The sequence below is a fragment of the Herpailurus yagouaroundi genome, unplaced genomic scaffold (assembly GCF_014898765.1).
Source record: "Herpailurus yagouaroundi ecotype Mexico unplaced genomic scaffold, PumYag 163, whole genome shotgun sequence".
NCBI lineage: Eukaryota > Metazoa > Chordata > Mammalia > Carnivora > Felidae > Herpailurus > Herpailurus yagouaroundi.
In genome coordinates this window covers 9,709,144-9,729,383 of record NW_024412404.1, presented here as the reverse complement: position 1 = coordinate 9,729,383, position 20,240 = coordinate 9,709,144, and the positions used below count along the sequence as shown (strand labels likewise).

General features: G+C 36.0%; 1 protein-coding gene across 5 annotated transcripts in view; it reads right to left on the bottom strand.

Moving 5' to 3' along the window:
- MYPN (myopalladin) overlaps positions 1-20,240 on the bottom strand; it is a 120,947-nt gene that overhangs the window by 86,079 nt on the left and 14,628 nt on the right. The window contains exon 1 of one of the 5 annotated variants that reach the window (XM_040485162.1): positions 7,066-7,224. The exons of 3 other annotated variants lie outside the window; for them this stretch is intronic. The gene's annotated coding sequence lies outside the window, so the exon portion shown is untranslated. Of the gene's footprint in view, positions 1-4,033; positions 4,317-7,065; positions 7,225-20,240 lie in introns of those variants that run through there. One more of the 5 variants, XM_040485161.1, reaches the window with a different exon arrangement.

Genomic DNA, 20,240 nt, shown 5'->3' with positions numbered 1-20,240 from the left:
TATTGTATTGTATTGTATTGTATTGTATTGTATTGTATTGTATTGTAAGTGGGATCCACACCCAATGTGGGGCTTGAACTCATGATTCTAAGATCAGAGTCATATGCTCTACTGACTGAGCCAGCCAGACACCCCTACAATATCATCAGATATCTAAATGAGAAAATAAAGCTGGTTTCTAGGTAAACACAAAAATATCTTGATATTTAATAATTATTTACGTAAAGAGCTGGAATAGGACAAGATAAGACAACTTTAAGTAACTCACTTCTAGAGTGAGGATGAGCAGAACTACCCTGCTTACATCATAGGTTTGTTTGTGAAAGCACTTCAAAAATGTTGGGGTGCCTGAGTGACTCAGTCTGTTAAGCATCTGACTTTGGCTCAGGTCATGATCTCATAGCTTTTGCCTTCGAGCCCTGTGTGGGTCTCTGTGCTGACAGCTCAAAGCCTTGATCCTGCTTCAGCTTGTGTCTCCCTCTCTCTCTCTCTCTCTGCCCCTGTCCCACTTGCACTCTGTCTCTCTCAAAAATAAATAAACATTTAAAAAAATGTAGAATACAATGCAAATTTAAGGTAATCATTTTCTGCTGATGTATAATTATTATACCTAGAATGTTCTTTGGGAGAAGAATCATCAACAAAATTAGGCTTTGCTCCCTCTCTTTAATGCTGGTATTGACCTGTTTGTCTTGCCTTCTCTTTCCCATCATGTCCCACACAATAGAAGTATCTAACTCAGTTCTTTTGGAGAAACTTGCTGGGCCAAGAACCAAATCCCATTACATAGGAACTAGTCCTGGAGAGTTGAGTACAGATTATCTTTTAAAATTTGGCTGCAGATGGGATGCACTTTGAGGCAAATCTTTCTTCATTGTTATGGTTTCCATCCCCTATGACAGTGATCACCTCCAACTTAATTTTATTTCTAATCTATTTTTGGTGTGAGTGACATTAGTAATTTAATAAGTTAGTATATGTTGCATTATTAAAATAAGGACATGAAATATAGGGAAATATGTCAGTAGCAATACAGAAATAGTCTGTGCACCATTGTCTCTTAATTCCTCTTTCCATTTGAAAGAGGAAAAACAGCAGATAAAAACAAATACAGACAAATGTGTACATTAGAAGAGACTGTTGAGCTAAAGAGACAGAGCAAAGCTAATACACAGAGGAAACAGTGGGAATCTGTTTAATTAGGGACATTGCTTAAAGGGCAGGGGTTAAAGGAAGGAAATGGTTTTTAGATAAGAGGCCAAGGGTGAGTAAACCATTCTCTTATTATTGTTTTAATTGAATTGGTAATGGCAGAAAGGTAGGAAAGAAAGTAAAGATTTAGTCTGAGGGGGAGAAAAGAGATTGGCTTCTGTGAAACATACTTTTGTATGTTTTCATATACAGAAGAGGATAAACGTGTAGGAAAGTACTACAATAAAGTTAAATTTTGGGCTTTGTCAAACTTTGGGCTTTGTCAAACTTTGACAGAGAGCAAAGAAATTGTGTAAAAGTAAACTCTGTGACCTGAGGGAAGGCTAATTAAAGGCAAGCGAGAAGGCTTCAGGCATAGGATCAGGAAAAGGTTTGGTGGCAGTCACAAAAATGAGGTTTTATATCACCCTCGAGATTTCACCATTTGCGGTGAACTTAGCTTGTACACAAGACATAAAAAATGAGTAAATGTTAATCCATTTTAAATAAGAAAAATAAGAAAAAAATAGAACATTTTCATCCTCTACAGCCTCTTCATATTTGTGTCAATTTTCTTTAAGTGATGAAGGGTTGAAAAAGATAGCTCCCCCAATTACATGGACATAACATGCTTGCTAGATTGGGAGAGGAGCAGGTGCCCCAAAGAGGCTTGGGATCTCAAGATCTAGTTTTAGTTCAAGAGCTTGGTGGGAAGACTCTGCTGGGGCCCTCCCAGAGGATGTAGTGCATTGTGACTCCAGATGAAGGTGTATATAGCACGCAGCCTGAGCTTGTCAAGGTGACTCTGGTTATACATGAGCTCTACAAACTCTCTGCTGACTGCAGGTAAATAGTCATACAAACGTTTGTGTCCACCAAAAATGTATCTGTTGAGTATAAACTCTTAAATTTTTAAAGACTATTGTGTCTGTACTTGGGTTGTCCCATTTAAGCCAAAGCTTAATTCCCTAGCAGTTTTAAGAGCTCTTTGTCAACTATGAAGCACATAGACCTTCTAGAAAATATCTCCATGGTGCTTGATTCTTTTATATCTCTTAAGAGAGGAAAAAAGATACCTTTTTTCCATTTTTTTTGTCTTATTATGGGCAATGACACAATGCAACAAGCAATGCCTTTGTCATATCTCGATGTCAATGAAGGAAACTACTGTAATTATTCTGGGGTTAGCAGTATCATTTGTCTTGTATTTTCAGGTTAGCAAGCTGAGTTCATTACCTCTATTACATATAAGGAATTAACTGTTGAAAAATTTAGCTGTCACTTTAGTTCGTTAAAGCCCTTTCACAATGAAACCTGATTTATGTGCTGCACTATTTCTTCAAAAGTAAGTTGGAAAAACTATCTCTATGAATTCCAAAACCCAGTCTCGAGTAAAAACTCATTCAATTTTTGGTGTCTGTGAATTGCGGTTCTGAGTCCATTCTTTTGAATATGTGCCTTTGTAAGCATACTGTAATAGAAACATGAAATAGAGCCTGTATTCTAAATTACAGGTATATGGAACAGGAGCTTTAACACATTATTATGAGTTCCGGTAGCATTAGCCATATTCTATAAGTGGGAATGGAGACAAACTTCCAGAATTTGGACAGTGTCCAACTGTTTGTTTCATAGTCCATTATTGTAAGATTCTGTAATGTCTATAATTTTGCCTCCTACAAAGGAAGTCTAATGTGTATATATTTCAGATCTCCTGGAATGGTCTTGAATTTAAATATTTTGTTTGTTGTCAAATCCTGTGTCAGACAGGATATCTTAATTTTTGTTTAAAAATATGTTTGTTATAGCTGTAGGTATAGACATTCTCAATATCCTACAAAAGGATTATGGATTTTATGTGCACCTAAGAGTTATTATTAAGGAGAGACTAAGAATTTGTGGCAGATTCTTTATTTAGACTTTGTAGAATTCATGTCATCATTACCAATGTGAAAGTAATTGAACCATAATTTTTGAGAAAGAAAACTGGGTAGATGTTTTGTTTCTTTCCAACTGATTGATTCTAGTATCTTTAACAAGTATGAGTAAAAATCCGTTGATAAAATAATAACATTTCTTAACACCATTACTGTAATGTTCACTTTTTGGGAATGGTAATATAGATTAATTCATGTTCTCTTTTTCTTCGCTTGTATGTTTTTTTAAATATAATTCAAGATGTGCATCTAATTACTGCTAATAGTGCAATCTACCAGGCCAAACACTTGCCACTGACTGTCAAGTGTCTTTTTGATGCAGTTGAAGAGAGAGAGAGAGAGAGAGAGAGAGAGAGAGAGAGAGAGAGAGAGAAAGGAGAAAGAAAGAGCAATGTCCTTTGAGCAAGACTTTCTGCAGCTGTTGTGTACATTAATCCAGGGAGCAGATCTCCCAACACTAAATATAGCAAGCATATCCTTTTACATGATAAAAAAATTTTTAAATGAAAGTCTTTAACTATAGAGTCATATTATTTTAGATTTGAGTTCCTTTAAAAAGGAAATAGGCATTGCACACATATTCTGTATACAAATACCATTATTTTAATAAGTGAATATGTGGAAATGCCAGTGATGTATGTAACATGCCACAACTTCCTCTGTTGAGATATTTTCCCTTAGGACCCAAGCAGGTTGTGATCTCCGTGAATTTCATCAATCCCCTCCAAAATCTTTACATGTAGAAAACTTTACTTTTCACAAAATTTTGTGTCCCATCATACATCATTAGGAAGCCGTCCTAGGTTTCACTCTAAACAACAGTAATTAGGTCTCTGAAATGTCCCTTTTCCCATTGTCAGTGCCTGTTTTCAAAACACACTTGAGAACTTAAATCTGGATATTACCTTTCTTTTTTTTAGTTGACCCAGATGAGGATGTCCAACCCAGGCAATCCACCGTGATGATAATTATCCAAGGAGAACTTTTAGATGAAAGCACAGGAGAAAAAGAAAATTCTTCACGCCCTTGGAAATCGAGAGTAGCCGTCCATAGAGAGTGAGGAGTTAACCTTAGTTTCAGTGAAGATGGCTGTAAGAAGCTGGACAACCTGTCACCACCGGAGCCAGAGCATTTGTCAGCTCACAGGTCCCAAGTTATTTTGAGCTGTATAAACCATGTGCCTGTGAAACATTCCACCTGATTGGACAGGAGAAAACTGAGCAAAGGGATTCCATAGCAGGACAGCACCTATGCGTGGTAGGGGTCAATCAGTTTTTCTACCTACAGAATTTCACTTTTAGCTAGAGGCCCAAGTTGTTTATTGATTTATGTTTGGAATTAATGCTAAATTCCTGACACCAGTTCCACCTGTCGAAGAAATTGGCATTATTTTTGAAATACACCGAAATTCTTAATTTTTAGGAACTTTAATTTTAATGGGAAATTTATTGTCATTTAACCACTGATACATTTTAGGAAATTAGGCTATGAAAAGCCAATATAAAGCTGAGGCCTAACATCTTAAGGTGGAGAGTTTTTGAACTGTTTGTCCAAAAGCTAAGCAAAAGCAGAGAACATAACGAACATTAAAAGTTGTTAGAGATCATCATCAAAAAAAAAAAAAAAAAAAAAAAAAGAAGTGGAAAGAAACATCTGCCTGAGAATAAACCCAGTAACAAATTAGTTTGAACAAACTTCATCAGAAAAACTAATCAGATACTGTTTAAAAGTCAAAACTACTATGTAATGTAATAGATTACAATTCCTATTCTTGTATTAGTATCTAGAATAACATTTTGTATATTATTTAGAAAAAGTCTATGCCATATGTCTTTTTTCACAAGCATTGCCAATCAATAAAAATAATGCTTAACCAAACCAACATGTGCTCAAAACCTACTTTGTCAAAGTATAGTTTTTTTGATATTAATTTCATACATTTTCAGAATAGAAATTTGAGGAAAAAGAAGTTAACCCCATTGCTTACTACAGATTAAGTATGCTATAACATCATTAATCTTGGCAGCAGCCTGGGTTTTGAAAATTCAGATGTCATTGGTTATTTTTTAAAAGGATCATCCTTAGATTTGGCTAGCCTAAAATACATTGGCTTACAGCTAGCTTCTTAATTAAATCACCCAGCGGTTTATAGGAATTCTTCCCATTCATTTATTCAAAAAAATTTACCTAATGCCTATTATGTATCAGGTGCTGGGTATGTGCACAAAATAAACTGAAATTTTTGACCTTATGGAATTTACTATGAGATCTCTTTACTCTTTTCAGTCATCTTGAGAATCCCTATTGTATACTGACTAAATGTAAAATTTCTTTGTTTATTGTGAAACATCACAGGTTTCACTACTTTTTTATGGAGCTTTGTATTTACACAGGCAAAGTGAAAAAAAATTCAGGACAACTTTTCAGTAATACAAGTTGAAAGTACTATTACTGGGGAGGGAAAATGGTACCAAAAGAACTGGATTTTGTGGATAGGTTGTTTTTATTACCATAGTAATCCAGTTCTCTAATGACAGATTCCTTTGTTCTCTTACCTAATCCTGTGCTGATACCAACCTCAAGGCCACTTAACTGTGTTTCTGCGTATATTTCTATTTATATGGCTCCAACAGTATCTTTTTATTTAAAGATAAGATCTTCACCCTCTATCCCACTCAGATCTTGAGGCCTAATCAATATAACTGCTGCTAGGTCTTCGTTAGGGATGGAGGAAAGTGGCACCTCTATTTCAGATAATACATAAATGTGCTACGATTTGATTTTCTAAAAGGAAATGCATGCACACACTGTAAGTAAACACATTTCTACTTCCGTACAAACTATGCCATGAGAAGATAGTCTACACAATATTCTGACTTCTTTGAAAAAAAAAACTGGATGTAAATATTTAAAATAAATATTACTTGGCAACTGTGGACATTTTGCTTACAATACATCAAACTTGTATTCTAGATTCTAGTTTTTTAAAATTAGTTTTTCTCCCAAGTAACACAGCCTCTAACCTGGGTATCATCATAGTACTTATATAAACATTGTACCACAAACCTACTCAGATTTTACCAGAGTTTACTGATACAAAGAATAATTTTTAAAACTTAAAAAAAAACATTCCAACAGAGTTAAAAAGAAATTTCATAAGTGACAAGTAAACACGAGGTTACATGCCCTAAGCCTTCCTCAGAAAGTTGAGTGGCCTGTCCAACACATGTGTTTATTGTGGTTTGAACATGATCCGGTGCTTGCCTTCAGCTGTTTTCTTAATTCAGTCACTCAGCTACAGAAACAATTTACTCACATTGGGATGATCCACAGCAATACCAAGGAATCTGGGAGATCTATGACAGAGGAAGTCTTCACTTGGAGGATAAGCATCCGAAAATGTCCGTGCTAGTAGATTTGTGTGAAATTTTATATTTCTTATTTTCCCATATTGCTATGGATTTTAATACTTTAGAAGAAATTGCTCACATATACCAAACTTTCAATAAGTTTTGTTTAACGTTAATATATTTACATTGACTTACCTCCCTCTCATATCAGACAAAAAGAAAAAAACCCTCTATATCTTATTTTTAAAGGACAGAGACATGTATGTATCTCCTAACCTTTGTTAATGAGAATAATATGCCAAAGACAAGTTCTTGTCCATCCAAAAAGATGCATGTATGCTGGATTATAGAGAGTCTTATACAAACCCCCTGATACAATGTAATTGAGAAATACAGTTAAATCCTTGCAAAACTTCTTTTTCGTCTAAACGGTATTGAAAATGCTGGCCCAAAACTAAAATCAAAAACATTAAAAAAAAGCTGTAAGCTGAAAATCTTTTTAGTTTTTAAAACTAAAAACATTTTTTAAAACTATAAACAGAACACCTATTTTAAAATGTTACCCTGAAAAGTAAATCTGTGTTTACCTGGAGGAGAAGCGCCATTCCGATATCAATCAACCAGGATCATCCAAAGTCCAAATCTCACTGCCTAACTGTGTCAGCCACAGAAGTATCATGAAGGAAATGTGATACCACCCTAACAGAGTAATGAAGGGTATTTACAGGGTTCCGTGGCAGATCCAGGGGACAGTCGTTTAGAACAGATTGCTCTTTGAGATCAACTTTAATAACTCAGTCTGCACGATGTTCTTATCCTGGAGGGATGGTGGGGGTGGATAATGACTAAGATGACTAAGGAAATAGACTTTCTTGATCTTTCATTAGATTAGATGAAAAGGATAGTAATGATGGAATTTTAAAGAATGAAGCATAAGAATGGACAAAATATCCATACACAGGATGCATATGACATGTGTAAATACCCTTTTTTGATATAAAACTAAGGATATGGTTAATACATTTATTAAAGTAAATATGGGAAAAGAATTATTATAATACTTAATGTATGTGCCTCCAATTTTAGAGTAATTAGATTATAGCTTTACTTTGTGGTTTCCACGAAAACACAATAGGACTTCCTTGTGCTTTTGATACAGAGAACACATCAACGTCTACACTTTAAACAAAAAAAATTTTTTTAATGTTTATTGATTTTTGAGAGAGCAAGAGACAGAGTGTGAGCAGGGGTGGGGCAGAAAGAGAGAAGGAGACACAGAATTTGGAGCAGGCTCCAGGCTCTGAGTTGTTAGCAGAGAGCCCGAGGCAAGGCTCGAACCCACAAACCATGAGATAATGATCTGTGCTGAAATCAGACGCTTAACTGACTGAGCCACCCAGGCGCCCCCTCAACGTTTACACTTTTTAGAAAAAATTTATTTTTCCAATAAGAAAATTTGAATCCCAGGGCGCCTGGGTGGCTCCGTCGGTTAAACATCCAGCTCTTAGTTTCAGCTCAATACTTGATCTCACAGGTTTGTGGATTTGAGCCTGACTGACAGTGCAGAACCTGCTTGGAATTCTCTCTCTCTCCCTCTCTCTGCTCTTCTTCCATGCACGCATGTGCATTCTTTCTCTCTCTCAGAATAAACTTAAAAAAAAAAATCTGCTTCCCAGAATTTTTTTTTTAAATTTTTTTTTCCAGCGTTTATTTATTTTTGGGACAGAGAGAGACAGAGCATGAACGGGGGAGGGGCAGAGAGAGAGGGAGACACAGAATCGGAAACAGGCTCTAGGCTCTGAGCCATCAGCCCAGAGCCCGACGCGGGGCTCGAACTCACGGACCGCGAGATCGTGACCTGGCTGAAGTCGGATGCTTGACCGACTGCGCCACCCAGGCGCCCCTGCTTCCCAGAATTTTTAAAAAGAGCATCTGTGATTAACACTAAGTTACTGAAGAAATTTAAAAAAATTAGTATCATGTATGTAATCCCGAGTATACAGTTGATTCCCACTTCTTACCACATTAATATGATTATAATAGCACGCATATAAACATATCATCTCAGTAGAAATAAGTTAACATTTCTTAGCTCTGTGCTGGTTACTAGGCTAACCTCTTTATGGACATTGTGCTTTATTTCATGTATTCCTCCAACAGTCAATGAAGTAGATACTGTTATAATTCTCAATTTACAGATCAGAACCTGAAGCTTAGAGGTTAAAAATTTGCCCAATGTCACACAAATGAGTAACTGAGCCAGGATTAAACATAAGGCCAACTATAAGTCTATGTTCATAGCCACTGCAAATATTTAAATACATTTCTAGTGTACTTGTGAAAAAAATTAGGGATAAAAATGAACAAACAACATACTCTCTTTTAGTCAGCATTTTAGAAGAATGCTATATAGAATTTTAAGTTTATAATTTTTCTGACTGAAACAACCTCTGAAGTTTTTTTGTATGACTAAATAAGTGAACAAAAAGAGGAGAAAATATAGAAGGAAAAAGGCAAATGCTCTCAGACAGACTCTATCTGCGATATTTTAGCTGAGAACATGAATTGTTATAAAGAATGAAGCATTGGGTATTAATGCTGACAGGTAGGGCATTGGAAGACAGTCTGAATGCTTTGACAGACTTATTATTTTTTTGTTTCTGTTTATGATAGTCATCTTGCTGAGACCATTTAAAAGCTTTGCTCTTCTGAAAGTAAATTTAAGTGCTCTGGTGTTACTTCTCAGCACAGTGATATGGGTCAATAAATATTTTGCAAGTTAGGGATGGGAAACAACAGTTGAAATATTCTCTCTTAATAACATTAGCACTGAATATCTTAAATGCCAGTATGCCAGGCTCTGGGTGATTCCACTCAGATTCTATTTTTGGGCAGCACTGATAGCTCAGCAAGCCAAAAACAAAGTTCAGTGTTCTTACACATGACCCAAATAATCACATTAACACTAACGATATGAAGGAAAGGAAATGGGAATTAACATTTCTTCCGAGTGTACTCTAAGCTGGGAGCAATACTCGGAGCAACCCTACAAGGTATGTTACTTGTGAGTTATAAGGAGGAAATGAAGGTTTAAAGAAATTTAGTTTTCCACAAGTCACCCAACCAGAAACCTGCACAGCTGAGTGAATTCAAACATAGGTGCTTTAGTTTAAAACAAATTATCTTTCAATTGCATTTTCATGAAGAGCAATTCAATCATGCAGGTTAGTTCAAAATCAGAAATCACCCAAAGAAGGAAAGTCACCATTAGTTTTATATGTATTGATGGGCAAAGGGTTATTAAAGCTATGACTTTGATTTTGGAAATTTGGCATTTCTCTAACAGAAGCCAGAACACAGAAAAATAGCATATGACTATGTCTAGGGCTACGTTCTCAAAGAAGATTTAATAAAATTGGTTAACTGAAATAGCAAGGGCCAATACACATTCCTGAGTAGTTATCTTATTATCCAAAATCTGAATTGAGTAAACCATGAAATGAGTAAATGTTAAATGGAAGCGACTTGTTGGCAAGGAGGGAAGAGTACAGAAGAAGAGTTTGGAGAATATAAACCATGAAAAACTCAGAAGGAGTTTGTATTTTATCCTTAACCAAATTTACATTTTTATTTGCATGTGGATCTATCCATTTGGTGTTTCTTGCTTTAGTTTTCTTTTTTTTAATTTTTTTTTCAACTTTTTTTAAAATTTATTTTTGGGACAGAGAGAGACAGAGCATGAACGGGGGAGGGGCAGAGAGAGAGGGAGACACAGAATTGGAAACAGGCTCCAGGCTCTGAGTCATCAGCCCAGAGCCCAACGCGGGGCTCGAACCCACGGACCGCGAGATCGTGACCTGGCTGAATTCGGACGCTTAACTGACTGCACCACCCAGGCGCCCCTTAGCTTTCCTATCAAATAAAGACAGCATACTTAAATGCAGGAAGACCTGAAAAATGTTTTCTTGTTTTGCCTTTTCATTCATTCTGCTCATCATCCAATTGCTCTTCATTCCAAACTGAGAATGAATTGTTAAAACCGAGTCTGTTAATATCTTAGACCTACTTTCCTTTTATTTCTAGCCTAGATAATAGCTTTAATTTAAAATGTGGATGATAATGTCAATAAAAGGGATAAGTACATATATAATGTCACAGAGAAGTTAAACACAAAAATTTACCATGGTGTAAACTGAGCTGGGATTAAATCTATTTGTACATAGTCCACTTGCCTGACAGTTTTGTGCAAATTTCAACCAAGAATAAGAAAGGCTTAGTATAAATAGAAATGTGATCATCTCAATCCCATAAAATATAAACAACCTTTCTGGTTTTACCTGTCCTTCTTCTACACAAATATGGTCTCCAAAAAGTTTCACCAATATTTCCTGGCCTTTTCTTTCCTTTCTGCCTTTGTTCATTGTTTCTTCAAATTTTTATGTAAGTAAACAACTAGTAGCTGTAATATTACTCATATTACTGAGTCAAACTAATTTTTTCATGTATGTATTTATGTTTATCTATTTAACTAGATCAACTCCTTGAGAATTAGAGCCATAAAAAAATTTCTCTAAGGGCTACAGAGTTCTGGTCTCATGGCATGGCACAAAGTAGGCACTTAATAAATATTTCTCCATAGCATGCCATGAAACGATGCATTAATTGTTGAGTTGTTCTAAATTATTCACTCAATTCTACAAATATTTACTGAACATTTATTGTGTTTCAGGAAAGATTAAATGACCTAAAGTCTCAGCACCATTAACTGATTTGTCATTGGTGGTTATGATATTAGTTTAACACAGAAATACTATTAAGCATCAGTTCAGTTGAGGAAGGGAGCTAAAAATTATTGGATGCTCATTGTGCACCAGTCATCAAGTGAAGAACTATATGTGCTTTGGCTCAATGGATGCTCACAATTCCTAAGATAATTGATATGCCAGACCCTTGCTTTTGGAAAAGGTTTGGAGTTTGCCCAAGCTTGCTTAAGAGTTCTTCCGTAGGTGTTCCAAAGAGGCGCTTTCATTCCTTTGCATCCTCTTGAACTGACTTACTACTATTTTTGCTGCACACCCCCCCCCCCTTTAACCTTTGCATAACTTTTGCTTTTCATCAGGTCCTTGCCTTCTGTTTACTCCATAAAATCAAACTCTTTTTTGTTTCCATAGACTGCTTCTTTGAGTTTGGATCTTCAGGACCCTGCTGCCCAATGCTGAGGGGCAGTTCTGTCTACTCTCATGCTCTGGTTTTAAGGGTCAAGTCACAGACTGAGCTCCCTATTTTCCTAGAAATAAGAAGTACACTTAAAATACAGATAATAGTCTCTAATTTAGATTAAGAGTTCATCTGTTTGTGACTGACTCCAAATTGGATGTCCTGAAAGGCAGAAAAGTCAGAATGAATTACTTAGCTCTCTGAATGATGCTAGCTGACCCAGCCCAGTGTCCACATCAACCAAGCTTTGTTGTTCATATTTAATACATAATTTAATTTGACAGCCCAGGAAGTATGGGTCATTATCCCCATTTTATGGAGGATGAAACTGAAAAGATTATATAGTACTGTGGTTTTGCAAATTCAGGGATCTGAAAAAGTCTCAGGAAGCACACCTTGAGATTGTCCAAGGTATACTATATTATTATACTACTTTTATGGAGGAGGAAACTGAAGATCAGAGAAAAAATTTGCACAAGGCCACTCAGAGCTGTGATTCACACCCAGCTCTACATGACGCCAAAGCCCAAGCTCTTCTCTACTACACCACACTACCTTTTAGAGGAATTGACGCTATTAGTAATGCCTTTAGGAATCAATTTGAGACAAAACAAAACAAAACAAAACAAAACAACTCAGAAGACATAGAATAACAAGAAGGAGATCTCCAGTGATACTGGGGTTATGTTGATTTCCTACAAAGTCCTTCTGAGTCCTTCTGAGTCCTTGGAAATTTGGATGGTTCATGATCTTTGACCAAAGAAACAACTTAAAGGTATTGAAGCAATAAATAAATAAATGACAAGTCCCTCTGTGCATCTCTATCTGCAAATTACTAGATGTAGTGAAATTAGACACGAGAGACCATATGGTTACTATATTTTAAGTAGGCATATGCTTAGCCTTTCATCTTTTTGAGGTTATTTACCATCACATATTGGTAATCAGGCTTTAATAAAAACAACAACAAATATGAAACCAAACCAACAGTACTGCCCTTGAAGTCTTTATTATGATTATTTTGTACAGAAGAAAATTAAGCACTAGAATTCCCATACTACATGTAGATATGTGTTAGCAGTAAAACCCCGATTGCCAAGTCTACATTATTAATTTAATTCAATAAGAGTTATTTGGGGGGACACCCCAAGCTTTATCTGTTGGCAAAATTGGAACAATAAGTATATGCCAAATGAGACATCATGCTTTGAGTAACTGAGTATAGATGGCAACTTAAAGAAACATAAAAAGTAATTACAGATAATTTTCTATTTCTAGATGGTAGTTATAGCAAAATTACTGAGTCTTAGGAGAGTATTCATGAGAACCAATGATTTTATGTTATTCATTAAAACGATCTATTTGCTCACGAACTTTATTTTAATGTCATTCATTTCAATGTACTAAAAACTTTCTCCTTAACTACTGGGAAATCTCATAAAATAGAGACCAGATTTTCAAAAATATTCTTATCTGCCATCTTATCTGGCATGAATAGCAACTGTGAGATTTGGGTGATCATTTATTATATTTACATTGGGATAGAGTGATTGACAGGGTTTTTATTTTATTTGATTATCTCTCCTCTATTAATTTAGAAAGATAAGGTGAGAGAATGTTTCCAAGTTCAGGTAATGTTTAGCTCAAACAATGAAAAAATAGATGAGCAGAAAAGTAATTGTAAAATCAATATCTTTAAGTACCTTAAACTTAGAATAATGATGCACATGAATCAAATTTAAGAAAAGATTCATCACCTCTCTCAGAAACAAATAATAATAATAACTAGTACAGAGAGATGAATAATTTTAAAGTTGAGACATTAATATATGCTTCTTGGTTTGCACACAGAATTAAAAACAATATATTGTGGTATAGTAAAATGGTAAAAAAAAAATCAAATAAATGTGATAATTAGGCAGAGAATAATCGTATAGTAAAATGGTAAAAAAAAATCAAATAAATGCGATAATTAGGCAGAGAATAATCGTATTGAGAGTTGGCTTCCAACTACATCACTCATTATCTGAGAATCATTAGGCAAATTATTTAATCTGTTTCCTCATCTCTAAAAAATGGAGGAAATAATAGTATCTACATCATTGGACTGCTGTGAGAAGTAAGTGAGTTAGTACTCTTAGAACAGTGCCTAGCTTCTAGCAAGTGGCCAATAAACGTTAACCACCATGACTCACATTTTCATTATAAAAAGATATATTTTAAGTATTTATCTGTTAATCTAGCTTTGTGAAGTCACAGGGAGTGAAGTAGACATGGTTGTGCTAAGCTGTGAACCCAAAGGAAAGGCCAAAGGCTGAATGAGCCTCCTAGACTGATGACTCAGACACAGCAGTTCAGGTTTCCAGACTGATTCAGTCCTTGGCTTCTCTCCTGACGCTGACAACAAGAATGCCAATTAGTGCCAAGAGTGATGAGTTTTTGTAACATGGGGTGCTGTGCCTTAGGGATTCAAATCAGATCACTTACATGTTGTATAGAACACCAATAGTGATCAACCAAGTTCAGATTCAAACCAATGACATAGAGGTAAAATGCTTCATATCTAGTTACCGTGTTCCTAAACCATCTGCTTCTGAATTCTAAATTCTCAACTAACCCACTGCCAATGGGCTAAACATAGCTAAAGGATTTAAATTATAATTTGATCTGACAACCCAGGTATCAAACGAGCCTTCTTTAGCCAAATAAGTAGAGTGGTGACAAATATCAGAGCAGTATATCCACTCTATGGTATGTGCTTTATGACAAGAAAATAATAATTGAGGGTACTGGTAAATATCTTATTTATCATCTCATGTAAAAAAAGGATGTCAGCATAATATTGGTATTCAACTTAGGCTAACAAAAGAATTATTAAGGCTAAGTGATTTAGACAGGAGGAAGGTAGGGAAGTTAGGAATATCTGAGTTTTTCCATGATTCTGAATTATCTAATAGACTAATGTTGAATGCATAGAAAGACCATGCATAATAAGATAAATCAGATTTAGATATGTTTTTTAATAATTTTGTAATGTTTATTTATTTTTGAGAGAGAGAGAGAGAGAAAGAGAGAGAGAGAGACTGACATGGGGCTTGATCTCATGAACCATGACATTACGACCTGAGTGGAAGTCAAGAGTTAGACGCTTAACCTACTGAGCCACCCAGGTGCCCCCCAAATTTACTTATTTTTAATTGTGGTAACATATACATAACATAAATTTACCATTTTAACCATTTTTAAGTGTATGGTATTAAGTACATTAATGTTGCATAATCATCACCACCTTCCATCTCCAGAACTTTTTTCATCTTGCAAAACTGAAACTCTGTACCCATGAAACAATAACCCCTCATTCCCCTTTACATCTAGCCCTGGCAACCATTTTATTTTTTATTCCTATAAATTTGACCCCTTACAGTTCCAGGTAACCTATTATGAACACGCAAAAATCTTTTTGCGTTTTTAAAGAAAGCTTGGGGGGCGCCTGGGTGGCGCAGTCGGTTAAGCGTCCGACTTCAGCCAGGTCACGATCTCGCGGTCCGGGAGTTCGAGTCCCGCGTCGGGCTCTGGGCTGATGGCTCGGAGCCTGGAGCCTGTTTCCGATTCTGTCTCCCTCTCTCTCTGCCCCTCCCCCGTTCATGCTCTGTCTCTCTCTGTCCCAAAAATAAATAAACGTTGAAAAAAAAAATTAAAAAAAAAAAAAAAGAAAGAAAGCTTAGGGGAAATTTTCTTAAATTGTTCATTTCTCATCAGTCTCTGCAGTGTAAGGATTCTGCCTTGAGGGTCTACAGTAGGCTAGTTCTAGGTAGTCTGAGTTTGTAGAGTTGTGAAATGGCTTGTACTTCGGATAGGAGACAGGGGCCTCCAGGCTGTGATGTGATTTATGATTGGATCTTCTACCTTGCCAGTGCCCAGGACAATTCTGCAAACTATGGCAAGAAAGAGTCATTGGCATGCCTTTCATGTCTCACCTCCTTTCATCTTTACACAGTTGTAACCACTTATTTTGTTTGTTTGTTTGTTTTCTTTGAAAGTTCTAAAGAACAAGACCCAGTAAGATTATTTCAGGGCAGCACAATTTACATATCACAAGGGGATTTTTATTTGTGATAAAATACTGCTGGCTATATTTTTATAGCATGGTTTTGTCAAGAGTTGAAAGGCACTTTATAATATGTGAGAGCAAACACAGTGAACTACAGCAAAGCTAAAAGCAGTTTCCTAATTCTTTTAAATACAAGGAGGAATTAAAAAGTATTGTGAGGACACCTGGGTGGCTCAGTCAGTTAAGTGTCCAACCTTTGATTTCGGCTCAGGTCATAATCTCATGGTTCCTGGGATCAAGCCCCACATGGGGCTCTGTGCTCATAGCGGAAAGCCTGCTTGGGGTTCTCTTTGCCCCTCCCAGGCTGGTACACGCACGTGCACGCTCCCTCTCTCTCTCTCTCAAAATAAGTAAATAAACTTAAAAAAAAGGTCTCATATTTCCCACTTTCAATCCAATGTAAATTTAATTTAAAAAATGTGGATCTCTCGAGTGATAATAAATGTAATTTTTAATGTATTGATTTAGACAATACATATCAAGAAGCAACCATTAATTTAATACTTATTTCCAACAAATTTATGTTTCATTAATTGTAATACTATCTAGTAAATTATACGTTTATTCTGTTTTCAGACAGAATGTACAAATGTACACATGGATTTGTGGACCAATTATAATTGCTCCATGGCTGTCTGGGGGTCTTAACCACAAGCTGTAAATCACTGACCTAAGAAAAAAAGCAGGTTCTAACTCCATCTCTCTCTCTCTAGCTATATGACCTTGAGCAAATCATTCTATAGGCTTCAGTTAATTCATCTTTTCAGTTACTGAAAAGTGAAGATGTTTTGTTTATTTCAGGAGTTTACAAATATACATGTAAAGTATTTACATTCTAAATGTGAGATAAAAACAAAAACCTTTGAAAGTGATATATAAATATGATAGAATTTTATATTACAGGAAACACATGGAGGTATCAGCAGAGCACCTCAAACACTCCAAAAATTAAAATAGAAAATCAGCAATGACTAATGCATGTAAATTTAGACACTTTAAGAACAACTATCATTCCAATATAGTTCTAAGGATGTTCATAAAGAACTGTTTGTAACAGCAAAAAAATTAAAGGCAGCATACTTTTTAAAATGTTTTTATTTATTTTTGAGAGAGACAGGGAGTGAGTAGGGGAGGGGCAGAGAGCCAGAGACACACACGGAATTGGAAGCAGTCTCCAGGTTTTGAACTGTTTGTTAGCACAGAGCCTGATGTGGGGCTTGAACTGGTGAACTGCTAGATCATAACCTGAGCTGAAGTTGGATATTTAACCTACTGAGCCACCCAGGTGCCCCCAAAGCATACATTTTTTAACATAGAAAGATAATTATATGTAAAATGTAACAAAAAAAGCAGTCTTCAAAACAGTGTTTATAATATGACTCTTATTTTGTAAAATTCTGAAGTAAAATATTCCAAAATGTTAAATGGTTATATTTAGGTAGTGGAATTATGGAAGGTTTTTCTCTCCTATTTTTTCTCAGCTGTACTTTTTAAATACTTCTAATAAGAATGTGTTATATTTATAAAGAGAAAAATAGTAAAAGTATCCCTTAAAGGCAAAAAAACCCCAAAAACCCAAAACAAAACAAAACACCAGGAACAAAAACAAAAAAAATTCCAAGGACACCAGAAGAAAAAAAGAGCAAAATTTGGCTATAGCCTAATTGATGTTATGTATCTATCAAAAATATGTGTGAATATAAATATAAATACATGTCTACATTTTATCTGTATTTACATCTACATCTATATCTATATCTGAGGAAGTGATCAGAGTGACAAGTAAGAAAGGGAAATCAAAGAAGAAACAATCAGCAGTGTTCAGTCAAGAGAGAGCCCTGTCTGTTCCTGACAGCGGTGCTGGGAGCCCCAGGCCAAAGCTGCCAGATGCTGTGGCCAATTACCTGCTTTGTTCCAATCCATGCTCCTGCAGCAGCATTCTGATTTAAATTTATTATTTTTTTAAATAGATTTCTGTCTTTAATTTTTTATTATTTTTTTTAACATTTATTTATTTTTGAGAGACAGAATGAGACAGAGCGTGAGCGGGGGGAGGCTCCAGGTTCTGAGCAAGCGGTCAGCACAGAGCCCTATGCGGGGCTTGAACCCATGAACCGTGAGATCATGACCTGAGCCGAAGTCGAACACTTAGCCGACCGAGCCACCCAGGCACCCCTAATAGATTTTCTTCTAGAGAAAAAAGTTGATAGGAGAATATAACATTTGGTTTGCTCTAAAGCCATCTTTCTTGTAAATTAACAAATTGGAATGTTGGATGCTGTATTACTTTTGTGGGAGTTTGGTTAATGTAAGTACTTTGCTAAAGGACTGGATTGCTGTAAGAAATTTTGAAAAACAAATTAGGTTTCTGAGTTTGGACAGTTGAAGGCCAGGTAATAGAACCTAGTGATTTTATCAAGGTAATTACAAGCCATAAGATCTTAGGACAACTAAATGGACTTCCCTAAGAAGCAATCTTATAATTCAGTGTGTGACCTTTAGCATGAAATAAATACAGGGCAGAGTGTCTTGGAGACCTTGCCATAAGATATTTCCACAGTATGAACAATGGGGATGGCATTTTAGCTGTGATCCAACATATCATTCTCAGTCTGGAGTCGTAGATAAATTGAGAATCAGAGAAAGTAAGTCAGTTATCCAAGACTGAAGTTGATATCAGCCTAAACTTGGAATTATAATTGGTGCCTCCTAGTCCAGCATATGAAACTGTTTTCCACAGCCTTTATGAAATAATATCATAGCTGTAAAATGCTCACATCCATGACTGTATCTTCCTTCTTTGTTTTAAGAAGCATTTATTGAGTAACTAGTATGTTTAAAGCACTCTGCTAGGTTAAGATTTTCTTCAAATCTGCTCTGTATGTTTTATAGTATGAGCAAATGTTTGACATTGAAAGTAGGGTAGAGGAAAATATGGCTATTTACTAAGAATCTAATACCTGCCAGGCAGTGTTCTAGACACACTACATCTTACTTCATTTATTATTTACTATTATTTATTATTTAGACGTGTACCATCTAATGATATCTTGAAGTGTTGCGCTTCACCCCATCAGGTCATATCCAAGATTATCTTGAAATAAAAATGATCCTTACTGAAAAGCATTTATTAATCACATAATTACATATAGCACTGAAGTGCCACTATAACTGAATAATCTTAGAGTAATGGGCTATAAACGCTCACTCTCAATGGAGGCTGGAGGCAATGACAGTTCTCCTTTAGGATGAACCAATGGTTAATACTCCCAGTGGAAAAGAGTTCTCTTCTTTGTAGCTACACATTTAAACATTACCCCTGACCCTCCCAAAAAGCTTACAGAAGACTACATACTGTATGATTACATTTTTTTTTCAACGTTTATTTATTTTTGGGACAGAGAGAGACAGAGCATGAACGGGGAGGGGCAGAGAGAGAGGGAGACACAGAATCGGAAACAGGCTCCAGGCTCTGAGCCATCAGCCCAGAGCCCGACGCGGGGCTCGAACTGACGGACCGCGAGATCGTGACCTGGCTGAAGTCGGACGCTTAACCGACTGCGCCACCCAGGCGCCCCGTGTATGATTACATTTAAATGAAATGTCCAGAACAGGCAACTCTATTGAAACAGAAAGTAGATCCATGGTTGCCTAGAGCTGTGGCAGAGGCAAGTGTTGGTTGAAAAAAGGAGTGGCTGTTCTTGGGTATGAGTTTGTTTTTGTTTTTGTTTTTGTGGCAGGGGGTGATGAAATGTTCTAAAACTGTGGCAATGATTGTAAAATTCTGTAAATAATCTAAAGACGACTGAACTGTACACTTTAAATAGGTTCATTGTGTGGTATGTGAATTATATTTCAATACAGTTGTAATTTTTCAGTAGTTCTGAATTTCTGCTGTCCAATTGCATTCAATCCTTTCAGATCAACCCTGTGAGACACCCTTTTAATAGCATAGGAATTTTTACCATTAATGATTGTAACTTCAAAAAGCAATAGGTAAATATAAAAATGAAATCTCCAGAAAACAGGAACTCACAGAAACCATGGAGAATGATAGATGAATACCCCCACTGGGAATAACATATGTGCATCATAAAATAAATCACTGATCTCTTCTTTTGAAATAATAACACTGAGAAAATCCTGGCCCCCCTCCAGGATTCTGTTGTCTGCCCTCAGCCAGCTCAACCACTCTGTGCTTCATCTATGAAAAATGCACACTGTTGCTCACTGAGTCCTATTTGCGTTATCTCTGATCTTTCCTTTTTGGTTCTATATTATCTCATCCATTTTTTATGCCACTTGGGGGTACCTTTTCCTTACTCCTCTTCCACATGGTTTTACAATTTTTTTTAGGACAGACTCCTCCCTTTACTCCCAACACCTAAAAACAAAACAAAACAAAACAAAACAAAACAAAACAAAACAAAACAA